At 50.9% G+C, this 24481-nt stretch overlaps 2 long non-coding RNA genes across 2 annotated transcripts; one reads left to right on the top strand and one right to left on the bottom strand.

Annotated features, from left to right (window-relative positions):
* Nucleotides 1–1884: 1884 nt before the first annotated feature.
* On the bottom strand, nt 1885–15957 carry LOC110128266 (uncharacterized). Its single transcript, XR_002311101.2, has 3 exons — nt 15791–15957; nt 3480–3573; nt 1885–3040 (listed from the first exon to the last, which is right to left on the bottom strand). It is a non-coding gene; the product is annotated as an uncharacterized lncRNA (long non-coding RNA).
* Nucleotides 15958–18522: 2565 nt separating this feature from the next.
* Nucleotides 18523–22420, top strand: LOC139036627 (uncharacterized). The gene is made up of 2 exons (XR_011489451.1): nt 18523–20972; nt 21071–22420. It is a non-coding gene; the product is annotated as an uncharacterized lncRNA (long non-coding RNA).
* The last annotated feature ends 2061 nt before the right edge of the window (nt 22421–24481 follow it).

The raw sequence follows: 24481 nt of genomic DNA, 5'->3' as shown, positions 1-24481 counted from the left end.
CATCAGTGTGAAAGTGAAAGTCACTCAGTTGTGACCAACCCTTTGTGACCCCATGGATTATACCGTCCATGGAATTCTCCAGGCCAGAATATCAGAGTGGGTAGCCTTTCCCTTCTCCAGGGGATCTTCCCAACCCAGGGATCGAACCCAGGTCTCCCGCATTGCAGATGGATTCTTTACCAGCTGAGCCACAAGGAAAGCATCAGTTTACCATCCCAGAAATGTGGATGAGATGCTTATTTACCCTCTGAAGGTGTTTTGAAGATTAGATCTAATATTTGTTGAGCACTTACTTTGTGTCAGGCATCATTTTTAGGGCTTTGCTCTGTTTTAACTCAATAGCTTACCAAGTTGTTATAAGTTGTTGTTCCCTTTCTGTGAGTGAGGAATGGACACTTAAAGAGGTTAACTTTCCCAAGGTCACGCCATTTGGAGCCCTGGGCAGGGTTATCCCATTGTCTGGACCAAGGTCCCTGCCCTCCCCTGCCTCTGTTCCAGGAGGCAGGCGCCTACCATTCACCAAGATCCCCACAGTGGGAGCCCCCACCCCATAAGAAGAGGGATGTCAGAGATGACAGCTGTCTCCCAGTCTTTTCTTGAGACTAAATTGTGGTAAGTGTCCTCACCACAAAGTACACGTGTTCCTTTTTTTAGACAGTTCAGGGACCACTCAGGGGCCCAGTGGAGCCATTATAAGGAGAAACCAGGAGAATATGGGATTAGAGCCTGTCCTGCTGGGCGGGTCCCAGAAGCCACCTCGCCCAGTCCTCTGCGGTCTGTCCTGAGGTCACTGGGCTACTTGAGCTGGAGGTTGTGTGTGGCCGTGGATGGTCCCAGCCTCACACTCTGGGGATCGTCCATCAGATGTTCATGAACTGGGGCAAACCTGCTCACCCCCAAATCTTGTTACTGTACCTGAGGGAGGGGACAGCCACTGGCTAATTTAAAACAGAGCATCCCACCTGGGTGGCCTTTGGCTCCTGCCATCTTCCAGCCCTGCTGGCAGCAGACCTTTTCTCTGTGGCATGATTTGCTGATGTGGCTGCTGTTGGTGGGGGTGGGGGGGGGGGTGGGGCAGTGGTGGGAGGCACCGTTTTCTGAGCGTATGTTTGTGAAACTAAAACCCTGCCTGTGAGAACTGTCTGCATGTTGCAGCTGTGAAGAGACATGAGAGCAAAGCCAGGGGAGGCCTTTTGGTGGAACAGCCGGCATCCCTGGGAGGATCCAGCTCTGTCTGGGATCTGGCAGCAGTGGCTGCACCGTGTCCCCTCTCATGGCCCTTTAGGGGAAATCAGGGCCCTGTCATCTTTCAGTTTCCCCTCTCCCCATCTCTCCCTCTTCTCTCTTCTCATCCTGATTTCCAGAAGAGAAGAAACACACCCAGGACTCAGGGGTGCACATGTGGCCACTGGATTTCCTCACCCTGCCCTGCCCCCAGCCTGGGGAGCTGATGGTGCCCCCACATGGCCATTGGCTCCAGGCCTGGACTGGGGTGGTCTCCAGTGGGGTCAGGGGGTCCTGGGAGACAAGGAGGCCCTTAAGGCTCAGCAGGCCATGCCCCTGCTGGGCGACAAAAGTGTCCAGCTCCACAGCGTTCTCTCCACCCCGGGCCCTTCCCGAGTCCAGAGGGCTCCAGCCTCCCACAGCCCTCCCCTCGCCTGGTTTTACTCAGACCCAGGGTTCAGATAGCTCTACTGCCTCTCCCTGAGTGATTCTGGGCGAGTCCCTTCCCATCTCCAAGACTCAGTTTCCCCATCCATAAAATGGGAAGTATCCCAGAGCCCACCTCACAGAGTGGGGTAGTGAGGTTACATGAGCTTATGCCCAGAGCCACCAAAAGCACTCTGTTTGGATGTACCATGAATTTCCCCACTCACCAAATGATGCCGGAACAGGAGGCTGTTTATTTTCAAGAAAGACGGCACACATACTTTCATGTAGTGTAGTGCTTTTAGTGATCATTTTTTGAACAACTAGGGAGATATGCTGCCTAAAACAACCTGCATGGGTCCTTCTGGCCAAGGTCATCTGAGGAGCCGCTTGAGAGGCAGTTAGCAAGTTTAACACAGGTTGGAACCGATCCTGTGGCGTCATAGGTTCCAGTGTGAGTGTGCACAGATCCTTTGAGGACATTTAAGAACACACAATCTGTGGTTACAGGATGGGGATCAGGCAGGGACACCTCCGATGAATGGGACTGCCAGCTGCCCTAATGTTATGCAAATAGGTGCTCGAAGCTTGGCTAAAAATGCCCATGAAAGCATCCTACAGATTTCAAAAATGTTGCATTGCAGAGAACCAAGAAGGGAGAGAAGACGTGCTTAGACGACTCAGATGACTCAAAAGGTGGCTTCGATGATGGCAGAGGCCCTGAGCCCACAGGTGCAGTGGATGAGGTGGCAAAAAATTGAGTGACAGGATAGGGTGATGAGAGCACTCTTCTAAAGTAATACATTGTCACACATAACCTGTGATCATGACTTGCCAGCCTCACAGATGGCAATTAAGTTACTTGTTATAAATAGATAATTAACTATTTCATTGACAAAAAAAAAAAGATTATCTTAAATACATTCAGTTAGGTCACACATCCTTTGGATATTTGAGTAGGGAAACAGGGAATTGTTACAGGAAGGGGAATCCCTTCCAAGGGCCCAAGAGTGGGCTCTTATCTAACACTCGGAAATGAATTGTCCGAGGAGAGACACATGCTGACAAAGCAAGAGACTCTATTGGGAAGGGGCGCCCGGGCAGAGAACAGCAGCATTAAGGAAACCAGGAGAAGGGCTCTGCCACGTGGCTCACAGTCTTGGGTTTTATGGTGATGGGATTCATTCCTGGGTTGTCTCTGGCCAACCTTCTGAGTCAGGAGTCCTTCCTTGTGATGCTTGCACCCACTCAGCCAAGATGGCTTCCAGCCAGAAGAATCCTGGGAGGTTGGTAGGACATATGGACTCGAGTTTCCTCTCTCCTTTTGACCTTTCCTGAATTCTTCCAGTTGGTGGTCACTTGTTAGTTCTGTGTTTCTTACCAGGACCTCCTGTTGTAAAACAAGTCATATAAAAGGTTACTGTGATGTCTGGCCACGGCAGGTCGTTTCAGCCAGTGGTTCCCCTACTAGAATCATCCTATTGGGGGGCTTGTTTTTTAGTCTCTCGGTGTCCCTTCACCCCACACATTCCCTTTCCAGAGGGTCCCCGCCCCCATCTCTGTCACCCTTCCTCTGACTGCCTACCCTGGGGATGGCTGCACGTGCCAGGGAATGGACTCCCCTGCACCAGGAGCAGCCCTGAGGCTGTGGCCAAGTGGGCTGGTATGTAATTTCCCCCAGCTCCCTTGTCCCTTGAACAAGCCAATGCTGAAGTCTATGTTCTGCACCGGCCCCCACAGCTCCCTGGGGGATTAAGTGCCCAGGGCCCCAGTGGTTACGCGCTTGACAACACACCCTTTACTGGCCCGACTCCCATTCTCCGACTCACTTTCCCTCTCCCGTCCTGGTCCCTCCAGGCTTCCCTTCCAATAAAGAAGGTTGACTCCGTGTTTGTCTCAGGTCTTCTCCTAGGGAAATCCAACCTACGGCAAATGCAGATGATGAAGGATAGCGGTGGTTATCATCACCCATCGTTATTTTGATAAAAGCAGGAAAACACGATTCCTGCTTCAGGCCTCCTAGCCCCAGAGCTGGGGAAGACAGGCGAGGGGGTCTCTTTAGGTCAAATCGGGGAGGGGGAGGTCTGACTACATGTTTATCTCAGAGCAATCTCTAAGTAATTCATCCTCTCCCCCTCTCTCAGTCAATTATATGCTTGAGCAGCTAAGCCCCAAATCGGTCCATCCAGAGCAATTAAAAGCTTCCTTTGCCAGGCCTTGGGGATTTCTCTCTGATCAATGAGAAGAACACCGCAGCTGGAAAGCAGCCGAAACCAAGAACAGGGCGACTGTGTCCTGTTCAGATGAGCTAGGCCACCATTAAAATTTGTTTTTAAAAGTGCCTCTTGTTTTCCAATATGGGATGGGAGGTGGGGGGAATGTCATACAAATGACCAGGAATGTCTCATTCATTTTCCAGCCCATTTGTCCCCAGATGGAATTTATTTGTGAAAACCTGTTTTGGACCCATGAACCATGGTATTATTATATTTATATCATTATATTTGTAAACACTGTATTCCTAATTATATTTAGAATGAATCATACAGCAATAGCAGTGGAATCATGTAACTTGTAGATACAACGTGCTGGTAACTGTGCTAAGAATGTCACGTATTTTATCTTAGCTGACTCTAATGATACTATGAAGCAGTCACTGTTATGGCTATTTATTGATGCAGCTACTCAGGCTCAGAGAGGTTGAGTAACTTGCCTGAGACCACACAGCAGAAAGTAGCAGAAGAGGATTACAAACCCAGGCAGTCCAGCTTCCAAGCCTATGTTCTTCACCATGAAAAAAGCAGCCTGGCTTTTCATACCAGGAGAGAAGGGACCAGACGGCTTGGCTGACTTTGTTGTCAAAGCCAGGCTCACCCTGACTTGCCTTTCCCCAGGGAGCTGAAACTAGGTGGATTTTGATTCTCAGACATTCCTTCCTGCTGGTCTCTGTCACTGAAATGTCAGAGGGTTCTGTAAACCAGCTTTCCCCAGGTCCCAGTTCCTGTGGCCTCAGAAGGAACCCTTGGGAGACAACTCTGTGTCCACAAACAAGCCAGTTCATACTGAAGCTAGTGCTGCCTGGGAACAGTTTATCAAGAAAGGCAGGATAAATGTGGAAAACACAGGATGCTAGCCCTGCACCCTCTTAGGTGGTCCACTTTTAAGAGAGTGTCCCAGGAGACTCCAGGGTGCCCATAGAATAGGGAGTGGATGAGGAACAAGGAGAATGTTCTGTCCAAGGGACATCTTGGGATGCTACAGGGAATAGTGGTTCCAGTGTCACCAGTCATCATGCACTGTGGGACTCTGGCCATCACCTCTCTGCTCTATTTCCTCCTCAGTGAAATGGGTGGATGGTTCAGAGGAGTCCCGAGACCCCTTTTGTCTCAGGGATTGAGGAGCCTGTTTCCACATGTGGCTGAAACCTCACTCTCTGCTCCCCACGCTTCTGCTCACTCCACGTCCTCGTGCTGGTTTGCATGGTTCTGTGACCCTCTGAGGATGCAGCCGGGCCACTGTAAATGTGTGAGGTCAGTGAAAGGGAAATTCCCTGTGTTTGGATTTGCAGAGTGGGTTTGGCATAGTGGTTCCAAACCAGACATGATTTTGCCCCTTGCCAGCCTCCCCTTGGACATTTGGGAATATCTGGAAATATGCTCGGCTGTCACAGTGAAGGGGAGAATGCTCCCGGCATGGAGTGGGCAGAAGCCAGGGATGCTGCTGAACACCCAACAGTGCATGGGAAAGAGCGACCGGGGCCCCAGTGTCAGTGAGCAAAGTTGAGGAGCCCTGGGCCACAGGAGGCTGGATGGCCCACAACTGCAGATGCCCCGGACTGTGCACGCCCTGGGGCTACCTCCCATTCAAACTCCTTTGCCCCAACAACCAGGAGAAGGCTCCCAAATAAGTACAGCTACGACAAGTCATAGTTATTCCTTTTAGAAAATAAGGAAAACATGCGCATGGTAAGACATTCTACAAAATGGTTCAAAACAGCACACAATGGAGAATAATCATCTCACACCTCCATGTATCCTGGTCTCCCAGTTCCCCTGCCCCACAGGTAACCATCACTCACCTGTTTCTTGTGTTATGTTCATCTTTCCAGGCCTAGAGTTTCTCAGTGTCAGCCCTAATGGCATTTCAGACCAAATGGTTCTATGTCATGGGAACAGTCTTGTGCATTGTAGAATTGTAGAATTGCACATTGTAGAATTGTGCATTGTAGAACTGTAGAATTGTACATTGTAGAATGTGCATTGTAGAATACAAGCAGCACCCACTGGATGCCAAAATTATCTCCAGACAATGACAAACGTCCCTGGGGACCCTGGTCGAGGACCACTGTCCTGGAGATAGCTTCTGCATATTCTCACATGTATGTATTCATGAAAGCACATCTTTCTCTTTTGGGGAGATGGGCACATATTAGATGTTCCATGAATATTTGTTAAAAGAATGGATAGGGATTCCCTGGTGGCTCAGTGGTAAAGACTCTGCCTGCCAATGCAGGGACACAGGTTCGATCCCTGATCTGGGAATATCCCACATGCCGCAGAACAGCTAAGCCTGTGCACCACAACTACTGAGGCTCACGTGCCCTAGAGCTTGTGCTCCACAACAAGAGAAGCCACCACAATGAGAAGCCTGCACACCGCAACTAGGAAGTAGCCTCCGCTGTCTGCAACAAGGTCTTCCTTCCTGTGAAGCAAGGAAGACCCAGATAGCCAAAGATAAATTTTACAAAATTATTTAAAAGAATGGATAGCTGAGAATTGTTGTTCAGTCGTTCAGTTGTGTCCGACTCTTTGTGACCCCATGGACTGCAGCACGCCAGACTTCCCTGTCCTTCACCATCTCCCGGAGCTTGCTCAAACTCATGTCCATTGAGGTGGTGATGCCATCCAACTGAAAATAAGTCAACTTAAATAATAAATTGAATCCTATCCTAAATGGCCAGTTACATGTATCCTAACACAAGCACAGGATATGAAACATTTTCTTCCTGATTTCCACTTACCAGTTTTGCTCTAAACAGGACCATCTTGTGATGCTCCCCAAACTCTGTTTATCTCACTGCTAAAGGCTGAGATTTGGAGGTTGAGTCCCCAGTGCCTTTGTAGCCTGTTCTCAGAAGCACCTGGAACTGTCCTCCATACGACTTACTCCCTGCACTTGAAGACTGCCTTCCCTGCCCCCAAATGACAGGCTGGGGAGGCATCAGGGAGGTGCCCTATCTACCTCAAGCGGCCCCTCCCATCTGTCTGTCCTGCTCTGCCAACATCTGGCTTTCGTGACAAGCTGTGGCCTTGGTTCCAGAAAGAGTGCCCTTTCTAAGAGGGTGGGGGCATTGGTCCAGCTTGGGCAATCAGCCCAAAGTCCATTTTGTGTGATTCTGGGCGGCTGCCCAGTCTCTCTTCCTGGAGCGCAGCGGGGCCTGGGATGGTCTCTGGATTTTCATGTTTCCTGGAGGGGAGTGGGTGGGGGGTCTAGGAGCTGGCAGGTGACTTGTGTCCACCACCATGGGGACCGGCTCAGGGGTGACACCCTGCCCAGGGCCTGCTTGCCTATCACTCACTCTAGGCCCTGGGGGACTAAAGTCAGCCTTTTCAGGGCCGGTGGGGGAGTGGGGTAGGCTGGGCATTATGATCCACCCCAGGAACAAGGCGGATCAAGGTCAAGAGCCCTGGCTGTCAAGAGCCTTGGTGAGAGGTGTGGCCAGTATGTGTCAGCTGGGAGTTCAGCTAAGGCCAGGTCCAAGGGCCTTCTTTGTGTTGGTTTTAGGTTAATCAGACTTAAGTGGTGGCTCAGGGCTACAAAGACACATGTTCCCAGAGAGACAAACCTTCAGAAGCTGCATGGTTCCATCTAGCCATGAGGTCCAACCCCAAGGATGAGGTCATCGCTGTGCTTTATGCCAGACTCTACTAGTCGAGTCACAATGGCCACCAGGGTCACGGTGGAGAAACTCAGGCCTCACCTCTTGGCAGGGGTGTGTCGAGGTCATATTGTGGAAGAGCCAGTGGATGGGAGATGCTGCCATCTGTCACCGGTCTTTTACTGGGTCTTCTCCATCCCCATGGCTACAGCCCCTGATCCACTTCCCTGGAACCATGGCAACTGCCTTCCCAGAAGGCACTGACCTTGTACCTCTGTTCTCCTCCTTTCCTCCCAGTGGGTTCCAGCCCCAGGGAACGGGTGAGATGAGAATGCCCCACGAGTAACCAGGAGCCCTCAGTCCCTGAACTCCCCCCGAGGATTCCCTTTTAAGCTTCTCTCAACAGCTAGTTCAAGCCCAAGGCTGGGGCGGGTTCAAGGGACCGGCATGTGTTCTCCACCCAAGTCCCTCCTTTCCTCAGTTCCTTCTGTGCTGATGGCTGGGTGGGGGTGGGGCAGGACAGGGAATATTCCGGTGAGTGAGCTGGGTCTGAGTCTGGGCTTTTTGGCTGTCCCAGAACATCCTTCCTCACCCTGGGACCTGTCCTCTTCTTCCTTCCTCCCTTCCTCGCGATCATGTCTGTTGTCACCCCAGGTTCCTCCTTGAGGGGTACTTGGTACCACTTGCAGCCTCTCACTGACCTGGAATCCCTCATGCCTCTGAGACTGCTCTCACATGGTCATCAGCGGCCCCTCATTACCAAAGTCTTTTGGTTCTTGTCTTGTTTGCTTGGCCTCTCTGCAGCATTGAACGTGGACTACCTTCTTCGAGGAACTTTTCTGCCCCACCCCAGACCCCCCATCTCCTCTTACCTCTCAGATGGACTCCTTCTTTCCAGATGCTTCGTTGGTTCTCTCCTGTTGTTTAACCTCATGACTTAGCTGTCCCCTATGAGCACTAACTGCAGAATCTATTTCCCGTTCCCTACTCATCTTATGAGCTCTGAATCTCACATTTCCAACTGCCTACTAGCTATCCCAACCTGGCTGCTCCCAGCCATCCCAGATCCATTCAACCAAAGCTAAACTCAGTGTCCACTTTCCATTGTGTTCATCCCCTTCCCACAGAGATGCCGGTGAGCATCACCACCCAACTCATCAACACAAACCTCAGTGCAGCCTGCTTCCGCTGCTGAATTTTAATCATAGGCAGTTCTAGCACGTCTCTTGCCAGAATTTCTTGAACCCATTCATTCATCCATTCATTCTGTCTGGAGTGACAGACAAATATTTATTGAGCATGTACTATACCCCAGGCACTGTTCGTGTGGCTGGAGATACAGCAGTAAGCCAAATAGAATTCTTGCAATCTATGAGGGAGAGAAAGACAGTGAGCAGATAGATAGGCAACCACAGAGCGGGGCCAGTGGTGGTAAAGGCTGTGAGACAATAAGGCTGAGTGAGGAGCTGGGAGAAGAGGCAGGTGAGCATTTCCTGTCAGGTAGACAGGGAAGACTTACTGATCAGACTTACTGATTACTTACTTGAGTAGAGGCCAGAAGGAAATCAGAATCAGCCAAGTGGACCCTAAACCATGGCAAATGCCTTCCCAAAGGGCACTGACTTGTACCTCTGCTTTCATCCTTTCCTCCCAGCCCCTTTCAGGGCTTCCTGTTTCCCACTGAATCAAGGGGCTTCTCAACTGGACTTTGACCCTGTCTTCCAGCTAAGTCTTACTGTGGTCAGCAGAATTCTACCATGGCCCGGTGAACTCCACCCCCTGTTTTTACCCCTCTGTGTGATCCCCTCCCCCAGGTGTGGGTGGGACCTGTGACTGGCTGTTTGACCACAGAATGTAGCTTCCCTGATTAGGTTACCTTATATAAGATTTGGTCTCAGCCAATTTATGGGATGAGAAGGCTTCCAGGAGACTGCAGTGGCCTCCGGTAGAAACCTGGGACCCTTGTTTCCTGGAGTTGTGAGGCAGTGGATTCTGCCAGTCACCTAGATGAAGTGGGAGGCAGATTTGCCCCTCGAAGCCTCAGGGGTACCACAGCTCCACAGACACCTTCTGCAACTCATGGGCAGAGAATCCAGCAGAGCTGTGCTCACTCCTGACCCACGGAAACTGTGAGATAACTAGCGTGTGTTCCTTGTTATGCAGCAACAGAAAACCAACACGCTCACCCCTCAAGCCCTAAGCAAGTCCTTTGGCTGCTCCTGCTTCCAGACAGCCTATTTTTTCATGCCCTTCTCTAACCCTACGTTCTCTCTCTGGCTAAACTGTGTCTGTCCTTCAAAATCCCATTCGAATGCGCCTTCTTCCTTTCTGCACCCCGGTTTGTCCTGGCCCCTCCAGCCCTCCAACCCATAGCCCTTGGTCCTCTCCCCCACACTTGCCCCGTCGGTTGTCTGCATGCCCCGACCCACACCCCCGCCCCTCCCCATCGTCCATCTCAGGGTGTTACTCAGGGCCTGGCTTCCAACACATGGAGGGCTCCTCATTTGGGGGGGGTATGGGGGGTCCTGGATGGGGCTCTGACCATCCTGCATTCCCTCCCACTGCTTGGAGAAGGCTACTCTGGGGCTGGACCTCTCATCAGATTCTCAAAGAGGCCTGAGGTCCTGAGAAGATGAAGCCTGACTGAGGCCAGACAGATGTCAAGACCCAACTCTTGAATTGAAGCCCCTGGGTTCTCATCCACTAAGGGATTTCCATCTGAAACCTGGGTACTAATCACAGCTTTGCTGGAGGAACGTGAGGCTTCCGGGGTGTTCTGCAGGAGAGCGACTGTTCTGACACGTGTCAGAGCCCAGTCATCTGCTCTGGGATGGAGGGGGTTCAGCGGGAGGAAGGAGGAGGGAGCAGGGGTGCAGCAGGGGTGCATCAGGGGCGCAGGGAAGCCCCCTTGATGGCGAGAGGAGGAAACAGAAGGGAGAGTCTTGGGGACCAAGCGGGCAGGGGAAAGGAAGCCGGCTCATTCTGCTCTGAAAGAGTGACTGCATTTCTCCTTTTAATTGTGCCAGGTGCCTGATCACCGCTCCCGCTGCCGGTTCCCCTGGGCTCCTTGGCAGTGCCAGGGTATTTTTAGCCCTCCAGGAAGTGGAACAAAGCACTGGGGCAGGCAGTGCCATGCTCTTGGCTTTGGCTGATGCCGTGCTCAGCAGCTTTCTAAGAAAGGACGGGGGGCCTTCTCCATTGCAGGGGACTTGGGGGATGTGTGTCCAGCTCCCTCGCATGCCTCCGAGGCTGTCTCCCTCAGAGGCTTGGAGGGGGACATCCTCGCCAGCTTGGAGGACTGAGAGCCGGGCTGGGATGTTAGGGGTGGGGGCAAGTAAGCGGGCCTCTTTCCAGGAGGGATCAATCAGTCAATTCAGCTGCTCAGTCATGTCCAACTCTTTGCAATCCCATTGACTGCAGCATGCCAGGCCTCTCTGTCCATCACCAACTCCTGGAGTTTACTCAAACTCATGTCCATTGAGTTGGGGATGCCATCCAACCATCTCATCCTCTGTTGTCCCCTTCTCCTCCTGACTTCAATCTTTCCCAGCACTAGGGTCTTTTTCAAATGAGTCAGTTCTTTGCATCAGGTGGCCAACGTATTGGAGCTTCAGCTTCACCATCAGTCCTTCCAATGAATACACAGTGTCAGATGCTTGGCAGCCCCCACGCCTCACTCTGGGGGAGACACCCCAGTAGGGAAGCCACTGGGGTGAGTGTGCAAGGCAGGAACTCTAGGTGGGGGCTGCTCCGGGCTAGAAACACCTGTCCCTGCAGTGAGGGGGAGGCGGGGGAGAGCAGCCTGACCCCACATTCCGAGGACCCATATTCCGAGGACCCAGTGATGGAGTTTCAAGGTCAGCCTTGAGCCAAATATTTTCTTGGATCACTGACCCAGCCGACTTCCAGCCCTCACACCCCCTGGGCTTGTATCCAGGTCCTGCCCCAACCAGACACCCCACCCCTTGTTCCTGGAGGGGTGGGTGCTGTTTCCTAAAGAGGCCTTTCCAGGCAAATGTGGCAGCCATATCCCCTCATGGGGTTCCTGAACTGCGGACCAAGGTGGACAAGCTGGGGGGTTGCAATCAGGAGTCCCCCTGGACGCTTTGTTTGAAGCAGCAACTTCAGTGAACTGGACTGAAGTGGCCAAGGTTCAGCGTGGCTGCCCACGCAGAATCAACCAACACAAGGCCAGGTCTCCCGGGGCCTTCTTCCCCCAACCCTGCAAGCCTGGGAAGGAGAGTGGCCTTGCCTCCCAACCCTCCCAGAGTGGGTGGAGGGAGGCTGAGATGGGCTTGGTCAGGGCCTAGAAAGGAGGGAAGAACCAATCTTCCTGTCTGCCTGCCTGCCTGTCTGTCTCTCTCTCTCTCTCACACACACTCCCCCCTGAGTGTCCACTCTATGGGTAGCCACCATGCTAAGTTCTGCACCGTCATCAGCCCCTGAATCCCAGGGACCCTGCAGTTACTTTTGCTCCATTTTGCTGATGTGGAAACAAAGATTCAGAGAGGTTAAGCAACCTGTCCAAGCGCACACAGCCAGGTGTCAAATCCAGGTGGGTGTACGGACCGCCTACTGCAGCTGATTAGAGGAGGAGGAGAGAAAAGGTTGTGCACTTGTTTGCTGAGATTCTAGAACAGGGCGGGGGAAGGGCTAGTGGGGGCAGGGCCACGTGCCTGCCTGGACCACTTACTTCCCAAGATTGAGATGGGATCAGTAAACTTCTGACCATCACCGGAAGCCAAGTTCAGACTAAACGATGCTCCGTGATCTCAGCCCCGCTCTCTGCTTTTGCCTGCACCCCTCACTCCTGTTGCAGCCTTGCCTCCCATTATTCACCCTTCAAGGCCCAGAGAAAAGGCCAGCTCCCCCAGAATGGCTTCCTTACCCCAAGTCTACCTCCGGGAGCCACGACTTCCTTCCCCTTTGCATCTCTGGTCTCTTGACTTCTCTCTTGCACTGCACTCAGCCTGTTCTAATTAGAGTCTTATAATCTTTCGCTGCGCATCTGTCCATCTTACTCATTAGGTTGGGAGAGAAAGTGTTTGTTATGGGAGTGTTTGTTTGGTCACCTGATATGAAGAGCAGACTCATTGGGAAAGACCCTGATGCTGGGAAAGACCCTGATGCTGGGAAAGACCATGATGCTGGGAAAGATTGAAGGCAGGAGAAGGGGATGACAGAGGATGAGACGGTTGGATGGCATCACTGACTCAATGGACATAAGTTTGAGCAAACTCTGGGAGATAGTGAAGGACAGTGAAGCCTGGTGTGCTGCAGTCCATGGGGTTGCAAAGGGTCAGATACGACTGAGTGACTGAACAAGCGGTGTCCTGCTAACTCAGTTCCCTGATTTGTGGTGCTTGCTGATTTCCAGGGTGTAAATACTCCCGCCATGGCCAGTTTCGAGCTGTGATGGTTCAACACTGGGCTCACAAAATTCCAGAGGATTTAACAGTTGCTGTTGTGCACCAGGACTCAGGGGATCCAGCTCAACACTGCTAAGACTTACAGTTTGCACTTAGTAGATGCACACTGGGCTGATGCCGCAGAATCTTTGCTTGGGTGGACTATTCTACAACATTTTTATTTTTGCCAGGAGTCTCTACTTTGTTCCTAGAAGACTTTAGAAAGGACATCTGGGGACATGGTAACAGTCCTTGTTTCCTCCCTGTGTTCATGCCCCTTTGGGATGTGACTTTTCAGCTTCCCCCATGAAGAGCTGGAGCCAGTTTCTCAGTCCTCAAATCAGGCTTGGCCTTGTCACTTGACCTTGGCAATGGAATACAGTCGCAGTGACTATGACCTTGAGTTCTTCCGCTCTGGTCTTTTTTTATTTTTATTTATTTACTTTTGGCTGTGCTGGGTCTTTGTTGCTCTGAAGGCTTTTCTCTAGTTGCAGTGAGCAGGGTCTACTCTCTAGTTGTGGTGCATGGGCTTCTCACTGTGGTGCCTTCTCTTGTTATGAAGCACAGGCTCTGGATGCACAAACTTCAGTAGTTGCAGCTCCCGGGCTCTGGAGCACAGGCTCAACAGTTGTGGAGCATAGGCTTTGTGGGAGCTTCCCAGATCAGGGATCGAACCCGTGTCTCCTGCATTGGTAGGCAGATTCTTTACCACTGAGCCCCCAGGGAAACCCCTGGTTCTTGTTTTGGGATCCTGCCAGCTAAAAGATATAAAGCCCAGGCTTCCCTGTGAGGATGAAGCCATACACTTTGGCCGAGCCATTGACGTCAGCCAGGCCAGGCAAACCCTGCCACAGGCCATAGGAGTGAGCCCAGCCCAAACTGCTAACTTGCAGAATCATGAGCTAAGTAAATGGCTGTTGTTTTAAACCACTGAGTTTGGGGGTGCTTTTTAAGCAGCCAAAGCACTCTGATGTAATATCATCCTTGCATTCAGAAATAGCCTCATTTTCAAGTAGATTGCCCATCTCTGAGTGCATTGAAATAGCCTCCTGCTCCCTGCAGCTCATTAGCTGTGAACTCAGGTATTAGCACTGCTGCACCTCTCAGTACATGACTCCTAGCAGAATGTTAATCCTCCTAGAAGGACCTGAAAGATGTGGCCCCCCGACCCCCGGCCCCCTGATGAAACGGCTGAGGCCTGGATGAGAGGCCTGGTGGACAAAAGGCCTGGAGCCCAAGGCCTTGGACTCAAGCTGAGCTCTCGTCTCGTCCACCTGTGTCTCATGCAGCCATGAGACTGGGAGCTGCCCTCTTCCTAATCGTCTGATGATTGATTTGCCTTTTTGGGGAAATGTCCCACCAGGAGTGGGAAAACGAAACAGATTCCTCTTTTCCACCCTGTTGTATAATTTTGGGGGTAGGAGAAAAGATCCTGATGTATTTGGGCTGGGGAGGAGGGAGAGAGCAATGCCTAAACCATACTTAATAAATTCCTACTTTCAGTTCACAAGCAAAATCTTGCCTGTGACCTGTGAAGGCCTTTGTGAAAAATGCAACCCCACCCATTCTTCCCTCTAGGTTTGAACCACCGAAACTCGAGCAGTGAAGGGGCATCATTTCAGAGACAGAGAGAGGAAGCAGGCATGAAATGGCTTTGCAGCTGCACGTGTTGTATGGGGTTATCCTCCACCAGCTGTGTGACCTTGGACAAGTCACCCAATCCCTCTGGGGCCTGCAGGGCAAGGGATACTGGAGAGCCCCATAGCCTCTTCCTGCTGTCATCTTCTTACTGGCTTAAAGGGAAAAGTCAGGGAGAGCCAGAGAGGCTTCTGAGAGCTGACCACTGGGGTTCGCACTGACCCTGCTAGGTCTACACACAGTGTGCTCACCATCATGACCTGGAGGCAGTGTAACATCACACTCTGGGGCATCACCCAGTTTATATTTGGCCTTGGGATGCTGTCAGAATATAAACATCCAACATCACCACCTTGCCTGCTACCTCAGCTCAGCGCCAGGCACCCTGGACCTGATTGGATAGGTGGGGAAATAGTAGTGGGGGAGGGGTCGATTAGCAGCCACTCCATCACAGAGTAACATGCTGTCTCTCATGGGCAAACTGTGTGACCCTAGGCAGGTTACTCAACCTCTCTGGTCCTTCATTTCTTCCTCTAAAGTATAATGTCATGTGAAACTTTTACAACGTTGCATCACGATAAATACTGAAGGAAAACAGAGGGATTGCTGATGCCCACTTTATTACATAGAACACATGCCAAAGTGAATGGTTCTCTATCTACCTAATAGAAAATTATGTTGACCCCAAGGTCTTGTTTGGCCTCAAACAGTCACACCACACCTGCTCAGACCTTCTGAGGTTCCTATTTTTCAGTTTCAGGATTTTGACTTTGCTCAGTTATTTGTGGACACCTGGGAAATACTTTTAAAATTTTTTGACGATAAAAAAAATTTTCCCCCTGGGTTTTACAGGGATATACTTGGTGCTTATTACGGGTTGTTAGAATAGATGAAACTGTCCATCTAAAGCATGAAGCTTAGCGCCTAGACTCCTAAAGGCTTCACCAGCAGCAACTGCTATTACCAACCCCCCATCACCTTTCCCCCACCCCCTCCCCGCCCCCCATGTTGGCGGTGCTCCGCTAACCTGGAGTTAGATGCCCAGCTGTGGCCAGCAGGGCGGCTCAGGAGCCACCGTGCAGGGAGGTCAGGGTTGGGGTCCAGCGTACTAGCTCCCCAGGCCCGGGGTCAAGTGACCTGAAGTGCCCACAAGGTCATTCTCCCGTTCTCCCGCCTGTTGGTGCGGGGTGACAGCGGCTTCTCTCTCCAGACTTACCCTCCACCGATGTGTGGATCGAGGAGCTTTGAAGATTCAGCAGAGGCAAACCCGCTGCCTTCGGGCAGGCAGAGCAGCACTTCTCCGCCCCACGGTACAGCTGGGCATCAGCTACAGCCATCAGGTCCACCCCCCCGCCCCCCCTACCCTGCTCCGCAGGGCTGCCTGGCCCGACCCTATGGACTACATTTCCCAGGGTCCCTTGCACGCGGGCATCCCCGATAGGTTCAGCCAATGGGAAGCGGAGAAGGGAGGTAGGCACCGCCTCCCCCTCCAAGGAAGGAGAGAAACCCGGCCGGGTACCTCCAGGCTCTCGGCTTTGAACCGTGTCTGCAACTCGGTAGCGCGGGCAAACGGTGTCTCCTCCTTGGTTTTAGCTACTGATCTTGCCCTGTCTCCTCTGTCCCTCCAGTCTGAGGGAAGCAGCGGTTTCTTGTCGCTTCTATTAGGTTTTCATCTGCTCCTTCCTACATTAATTCCCTGTGGAATCACTTGGCCTGGACTCTTGCTTTTCTGTTGGGACTCTGGCTACCGCAGCTGCCCGGGAAAACAGCTTGCAGACAGAGGCCCTGGGCCACCCCTCGGGCCTGGGGATGCTGCCCTCGAAGAAGAAGGTGTGCCCTAGAAGAGCTGTTTTCACTCAGTATTTATTGTGATTCAACCTCGTAAAAGTTTCACGTAACATCATACTTTAGAGGAAGAAATGAAGGATCAGAGAGGTTGAGTAACCTGCCGAGGGTCACACAGTTTGTGGGTCAACTGGCTGGACATATCCCCTTGGTCTCACCAACTCCTTACCCAACACGGCCCAGAAGGACCAGTGTGGGGGTTTTCACCAGGGTTAAGGGCAGCACTCTCTGGGCACCCTGAGTTACCTTGCCCCTGTGTGCCCTCTGCTTACTCCTTGGACCATCAAGGGGCTCATCTCCTTTTCCAAGGGATGCCAAGTCCAGGTCTTTTCAAGCTAATTTCTTGTCCTCACCCATTTTGCCATCTAATGGGCAAGGTCTTTCTCTAAAGAGTGAAAATTCTAGGACTTCTCTGGTGTTCCGGTGGCTAAGACTCCATGCTTCCAATGCAGGGGCCCCAGGTGTGATCCCTGGTTGGGGAACTAGATCTCACATGCTGCAACTAAGAGTTTGCATGCTGCAGCTAAGACCTGATGCAGCCAAATGAATAAAAATGAATACATTAAAAAAATAAATAAGCAAAAGCTCTGAATTCAGTGTCTCCTGGGCATCCTCTTTGGAAATTTACCTTTCTACAAAGGGGAATCTTAGCCCACCCTGAGCAGGCCCCCTGCCTTGGTGCTCAGAAGCCTGTGAGACCATGTCCCACACCGGCAGACCAGTCTGCCACCCACTTCTTGTTCTAGACCTCCTGGAGGCCCTCAGCTTCCAGCGGGCCCCTGCCATCCCAGGCCCTTTGCTGCTCCCTTGTCATCCAGGAAACATATGGGCAGATGTTTTTGGCAAGCCACAGGGGGCTGTGGTTAACCTGAAGGGGCCCAGAGGGGGTAAATGTACCACATGGTGGGGTGTGTTCTCCCCCAAGCCACCTGGGCGCTCTGGTGAGTGAGTGGCCTGTATATTTATAGCGGCACTGACAGTGGTGGATGTACTTTAGCCTCTGAATTAAATTCCTCTCCCCCTGCTTGTAAAGGTCAGGAGCTAAATCTGCAACTTGAACTACAAGACCCTGATGCAGCAGATGAGGGATGTGCTGAGGTGTGCTGAGAGCCCCCTTCATTACAGAGGAGGGAACTGAGCCCAACTAGGGACAGGGGCTTAGTCTGAGTATTCTTACAGCGAGGGCCTTTCTTTCTTCTTCTTCTTTTTCATATCCTTTTCCATTATGGTTTATCCCAAGATATTGAATATAGTTCCCCATGCTCTACAGTAGGACCTTGTTGCTTATCCATCCTACATATAATAGTTTGGATCTACTAATCCCCAAACTCCTACTCCATCTCTCCCCTTCCTGCCTTCCCCCTTGGCAACCACAAGTCTGTTCTCTATGTTGGTGAATCTATTTCTGTTTCTTAGATAAGTTCATGTGTGTCACATTTTAGATTCCACATATCAGCGACATCATATGGTAATTGTCTTTCTCTGTCTGACTTACTTCACTTAGTATGATCATCTCTAGGTCCATCCATGATCCTGCAAGTGGCATTATTTCATTCTTTTTTATGGCTGAGTAATATTCCATTACACACACACACACACACACACACACACACACACACATATGGATAAAGAAGCCATCATATATATATGATGGCTTCTTTATCCATTCATCTGTCAGCGTACATTTAAGTTTTGGCTATTGTGAATAGTACTGCTATGAACATTAGAGTGCATGTATTTTTTTGAATTAGAGTTTTCTCTGGATATATGCCCAGTAGTGGGATTACTGGATCATGTGGTAATTCTACTTCTTGTTTTTTAAGAAACCTCCATACTGTTCTCCATAGTGGCTGCATCAATTTACATTCCCACATTTACATTTCCACAGTGTATAGAAGGGTTCCCTTTTATCCACACCCTCTCCAGCATTTATTGTTTTTAGACATCATTTTAATGATGACCATTCTGACAGGTGTTAGGTGATACCTCATTATGGTTTTGATTTGCATTTCTCTAATAATAATTTTGATGTTGAGCATCTTTTCATCTGCCTATTGGCCATCTGTATGTCTTCTCTGGAGAAATTTCTGTTTAGGTGTTTTGCCATTTTTTGATGGGCTGTTTGCTTTTTGTTATTGAGTTGTATGAGTTGTTTGTATATTTTGGAAAGTAAGCCCTTATTGGTCCACTCATTTGCAAATATTTTCTCCCAGTCTTGTCTCTTGTTTTGTTTATGGTTTCCTTTGCTGTGCAAAAGCTTGTAAGTTTGATTAGGTCCCATTTGTTTATTTTTGCTTTTGTTTCTGTTGCCTTGGTAAACCGACCTAAGAAAACATCGGTACAATTTATGTCAGAGAATGTTTTACCTATGTTCTCTGCTAGGCGTTTTTCAATGTCTTGTCTTATATTTAAGTCTTTAAGCCATTCTGAGTTTATTTTTCTGCATGGTGTGAGGATGTGTTCCAGCTTCACTGATTTGCATGTGACTCTTCAGCTTTCCCAGCACCCCTCGCTTCATAAAGAGACTCCAGGAGCCTTCCTGGGAGCCCAGCTGGGTCTGGCCTCGCAACTTCCTCTGGGGACACCTGGACTCTGCCAACTGCAGCTGCTCCTGAGACTTCGGAGTGGCTCAGCAGGGTGTGGGTCCTCAGAGAGCTCCCAGGCTGTCCGATGGGTGCTGCTGGACTGCTGGGTGCTCAGGGGGACTGCTTAGGCCTCCACTCGCATCACAGGGGGAGGTGCTCTCTGGGGCACACCCGTGAGACAGCACCTGTGGCTTGTGTTCTGCGACTGAAAGGTGAAGCCCTCTCTGTTCCTGGGAGGTGATACCGGGATCTACTCCAAGGAGGCCAGACACTCCCTGGGAGATGCTGTGACAGGAACGTTTTGCCAAGTCTCATTTGAAAATAAGCAGAATGAGCCTGTGTGTATGTGATGTTTGTGTGTGTGTGTGTACATGGGTGTGATGTGTGCTTGTGCACCACAGACTTCTGTTTTGCATGTGTAAATGTGCGTGTGTGTTGTTTGCACATGTGTGGATATGTGTGTATGAGAATGTGTGTTTATATGTGTGTTTCATGTGTACATGTAAGCAAATATGTGTGCTGAGCCTTCTTATGAGAGCACACGAATGTGTCTGTGTACATTTGTGTGTGTCATGTGTGTGTGTTGTGCAGAAGAGGGCTGGGTGTATATGTGTGAACAGCAGCTCTTACCATTGCATGTTTTCACCTCCTGGTTGTGTTCCCTCCCGGGGAGGAGGCTGCAGGCTGGTGACGAGCCACCTGTGTTGACCAGTCTTCCCTCGTGTCACCATCTTTGGCCCCAACTTTTCTTCTGCTAAAGGCTTCGTCTGGAGACTTCTACCTTTTCAGCGATGCCTGGAGATGAGCTGTCCTTCCCACTAATGAAGATGTGCATATTCCTCTGGGAAGATTTGGAAAATACAGAAGGCCTCAAAGGAAAAAGAATTGCTCTTAGTCCCAACATGCAGAGTCCAGGCTGCGGCTTCATGTAACATGCCTCTCTGGGCTATAGCTGGGACTTGGCAGGACAGCAAAGGAGAGACACATGGGCACCGTTGTCACCCAAGGGCCCTTGATCCCTTACGCCCACCCCCGTCAGGTCTTTGGAATCTGAAGGCTCATAAGTTGTCTTCCTCTGTTGTTCATGGCTCACAAAGTCCCTGAGCTGACTGGTTTGGCCAGAGCTATGAAGACAGACACACTGACCTCCATCTTGGTTGGGCCAGTCACTAAACCTCTCCAAGTCTCAGTTTCCTCATCTCTAAAATGGGGTAAAAATAACTACCTTGGAGGGTAGTTGCTAGAAATCCCCATTCCACCCACCCCTGTGCTTCTGTGCTACATCTCTACTGTGGTTCCAGCACCTCGTAGGTGCCCTGAGCCATGGGCTCTGGTAACCCTAGCTTCTCCCTTCTTGTCCTGGCCCTAGTGATGGCAGCAGTGACTTACTGTTGTTACTAAACTGTCTGGTCACCTCGCCATCCCATTTGGCTCCTCAGGAAGTCCAAGCTGCAAAACAAATTTCCTGTGTTAAGTTCCCTTGGTTGAAAGACCTCATGTGATTTCCCTTGGTTGAAAGACATGATGTGCAGGGTGGTATCTGGAGCTTATAGGACACTCACCAGGTGGTACTCAGGTCCAGGGCTGTGGCCCTCGTTGGGCTGGTGACATCTTCACCAGCTATGAAGAGGTTAGGAGCCCTCCCTTCTCCCCTCTCTTGATCTATGCCCTAACTAGACACATTTAGCTTTCTCAGTAGATGGTTCAGGGACTTCCCTGGTGTTCCAGTGGTTAAGACTCTGCTTCCACTGCAGGAGTCACGGGCTCAATCCCTGGTTGGGAATTAAGATCCTGCATGCTGTAAGACAGAAAAAAGAAGAAGGAGAAGAAGAAGAAAGATGGCCCAGTGGTACTGGAATCAGCTCTGAAGTAAGGCAGCCCTGGGTTTGAATCTCAGATTCACCATTACTGGCTGGGTGACCCTTGAACAGATCACTTCAACTCAGTTGCATCACCTGAAACCAGGGGGTAAGAACAGTGATTCACAGAGAAGGCATCAGCACAGTGCTTGATGGAGAGGAAGCCACCATGTTTGCTAACTGTTGTCGTTAATATTATCATTACAGCCCCTTCTTTCAAGAACTTGGGATCTTTTCACTTGGATTTTGGCCAATGGACATAAAAATGACTCACCCGTGAAGAGTTCAAAGGTGGCTGGAAAAGGGTAAGCAGATTTGCACAAGGGCCAAGAATCATTGTGAGAAGAAAAAGATAAAAGACCCAGAACCTTCCCTTTGGATGTCAGCCTCAGAGCATCTTGAGTGGGCTGAGGTGGTTGCCGAAAGGACGGGGACCTCGCCGTGATGGAGGCTGTGCCTGGTGGGGTCCAGACGCTCACAGAGGGAGGACCGGCTTGGCACACGTGCGGTCGAGGGCAGCTGCTCACGAGGGAAGAGCTGCAACCCTGCACTCATCTGTGTCTCCTCCAGACACTTAGAAGCCCATCTGGGAATCCGCCCTGCCCGTTCTCTCCTCCTCCTTGGCCCACATATCTGCTTCCACCTGAAACACCTTTTCATTTCTTGTTATCCAGCAAACTTCATATCCTTCATGATCTAGCTGAGCGGCCACCTATGGGAGCTTTGGTGACATCCCCAGGCAGAATGATACACCCCATCCTCTGTGCTAAGAGTGTGCGTCTGTTCTGCGTCCTCCTGGAAGCTTCTGTGCCCTTTATTAGGGTACTTGGCCCATTGGTCTCTGTGCCCGCATCCTACATTGTACATTCTTCTGTTATAGCACCTGCTTGTATACTAAGTCGATTCAGTCATGTCTGACTCTTTGCAACCCTGTGGATGGTAGCCCGCCAGGCTCCTCTGTCCTTGGGATTTCCCCTGCGAAAATACTGGAGTGGGTTGCCCTTTCCTCTTCCAGGGGATCTTCCTGACACAGGGATTGAAACCGTGTCTTTTATGTCTCCTGCATGGTCTGGCAGGTTCTTTACCACTTGCGCCACCTGGGAAGCCCCCAGCACCTATTGCATTCCTATAGTAACAGTAACAGTAATAATGACGATCAGTGACTGTTGGCAGCTTCACCTACATGCCAGGCTCTGTGCCAAGGGCCTCGCAGGCAGAACCCCATTGGACCCTCCCCAGGTACCTCTGAGGTCCGCATCTCACACATGGATAGAGACCTGTGTTCAAACCCGCTGCTGGCTACCTGGTTCTGGAGATTGAACTCTTAAAGGCCTGTTGTTGCCCTTGTGACCCCAGCCCCGGGCCACACTCCCTGGAAAGAGCCAAAGAGCCGAGCTTATCTCGACCTTTGTGTACCCAGAGGCTGGCAGGGTGCCCGTCACCCATCGGGAACCTAAGGAGAGCCAGGAGACATAAAGTCACATTGCACTGTGCTGATGTACCAACATTTATTAAACCGTGTTCCCTAGGCCATGGTCCATGGCTTCCGGACATGTCTCTCCTGGGTCTGCGTTTTCTTTGGGTCGGATCCCGGGATGCCGGGGTCTGGAAGTCTGGGCAAAGTCGTGGCGCTGCCTCGCGCTGCCACGTCATCCTCCACGAAGGGGCCGCAGGCAGCGCGGGGCCGGCCCAGATCTAGCCTGCCCTCAGGCTCTTCTCACTTGCAGGGGCTGGAGCCTCCTGCCCGCCGCCGGCCGCCGACCCTGACCTTGGCCCAAGGAGCCGCTTCCAGTTGCTGCCCCAGCCCCTGGCGGCTGGGCAGCCGATCCTGCCCGGGAGAGGGTAGCAGCCCCCAGGCATCCTCGCCGGCCGCTCTTCCCCCTACGGTTCCTTATTTGGTGGGGAAAGAGGAGGTGGAAGGAGGCAACCCGGGAGAAAAGTGGCGGGGTGGGGGTCGGAGAAGGGGAAGGGGTGGCCCCTAGTGGAGCGGGGTGAATAAGCCTTCAGTCTCCCTCCCGTTGCTGCTGGGCTGGGGCGGATGTCTTCGGACCTTCGCTCCACATCCCCGGTTGACAGAGAGAGAGGCAGTTTCTACTTTGGCGTGCAGCGTGGGGGTGGGGTAGGGTGGAGTTGGAGTGAGGAGGGCTGGCCAGGGGATGTGGCACCCCTCACCCACACCCTCAGCTGGACCCCCTCCTCCCTTCTTTCCTCCCTTTTCCATCTACTTCCACATCTTTTTCTGGCATTTCCACTCTATCTACAAATAGAAGGCCAGAGACAACCTGCCTGGTCAGGGACCCCCGGGTGAGACCAGAGACTCTACCTAAGCAGGGATACCAGTAACTCTCACACCCAGGTAAGGGAGTCCTAACCAGTTGCCCATCAGAACAAGACCCAGTTTCCCCCTCAGTCCGTCTCTCCCATCAGGAAGCTTCCATAAGCCTCTTATCCTTATCCCTCAGATGGCAGATAGAATGAAAACCACAATCCCAGAAAACTAATCAAACTGATCACATGGACCACAGCCTTGTCCAACTCAATGAAGCTATGAGCCATGCCGTGTAGGGCCACCCAAGATGGATGGGTCATGGTGGAGAGTATTGACAAAATGTGGTTCATGGGAGAAGGGAATGGCAAACCACTTCAGTATTCTTGCTTTGAGAACCCCACAAACAGTATGAAAAGGCAAAAATATATGACACTGAAAGATGAACTCCCCAGATTGGTAGGTGCCCGTATGCTACTGGAAAAGAGTGGAGAAATAACTCCAGAAGGAGTGAAGAGACAGAGCCAAAGCAAAAACAACGTCCAGTTGTGGATGTGACTGGTGATGGAAGTAAAGTCTGATACTGTAAAGAGTAATATTGCATAGGAACCTGAAATGTTAGGTCCATGAATCAAGGTAAATTGGAAGTGGTCAAACAGGAGATAGCAAGAATGAATATCGACATTTTAGGAATCGTGAACTAAAATGGACTGGAAAGGGTGAATTTAACTCAGATGACCATATATCTATTATTATGGGCAAGAATCCCTTAGACGAAATGGAGTAGCCCTCATAGTCAACAAAAGAGTCCAAAATGCAGTAATTGGATGCAGCCTCAAAAATGGCAGAACGATCTCTGTAGGTTTCCATGGCAAACCATTCAATATCATGGTAATTCAAGTCTATACCCTGACCTGTAATGTTGAAGAAGTTGAAGTTGAACCATTCTATGAAGACCTACGAGACCTTCTAGAGCTAATATCCAGAGAAGATGTCCTTTTCATTATAGGGGACTGGAATGCAAAAGTAAGAAGTCAAGAGATACCTGAAGTAACAGGCAAATTTGGCCTTGGAGTACAAAATGAAGCAGGGCAAAGGCTAAGAGTTTTGCTAAGAGAACATACTGGTCATAGGAAACACCCTCTTCCAACAATGCAAGAGAAGACTCTACACATGGACATCACCAGATGGTCAATACCAAAATCAGATTGATTTGCAGACAAAGATGGAGAAGCACTATACAATCAGCAAAAACAAGACCATGAGCTGACTGTAGCTCAGATCATGAATTCCTTATTGCCAAATTCAGACTTAAGTTGAAGAAAGTAGAGAAAATCACTAGACCATTCAGG

The sequence above is a fragment of the Odocoileus virginianus genome, chromosome 9 (assembly GCF_023699985.2).
Source record: "Odocoileus virginianus isolate 20LAN1187 ecotype Illinois chromosome 9, Ovbor_1.2, whole genome shotgun sequence".
Classification (NCBI taxonomy): Eukaryota; Metazoa; Chordata; class Mammalia; order Artiodactyla; family Cervidae; genus Odocoileus; species Odocoileus virginianus.
The sequence above is the reverse complement of the archived record's forward strand: the minus strand, read 5'-3'. Positions and strand labels throughout refer to the sequence as shown.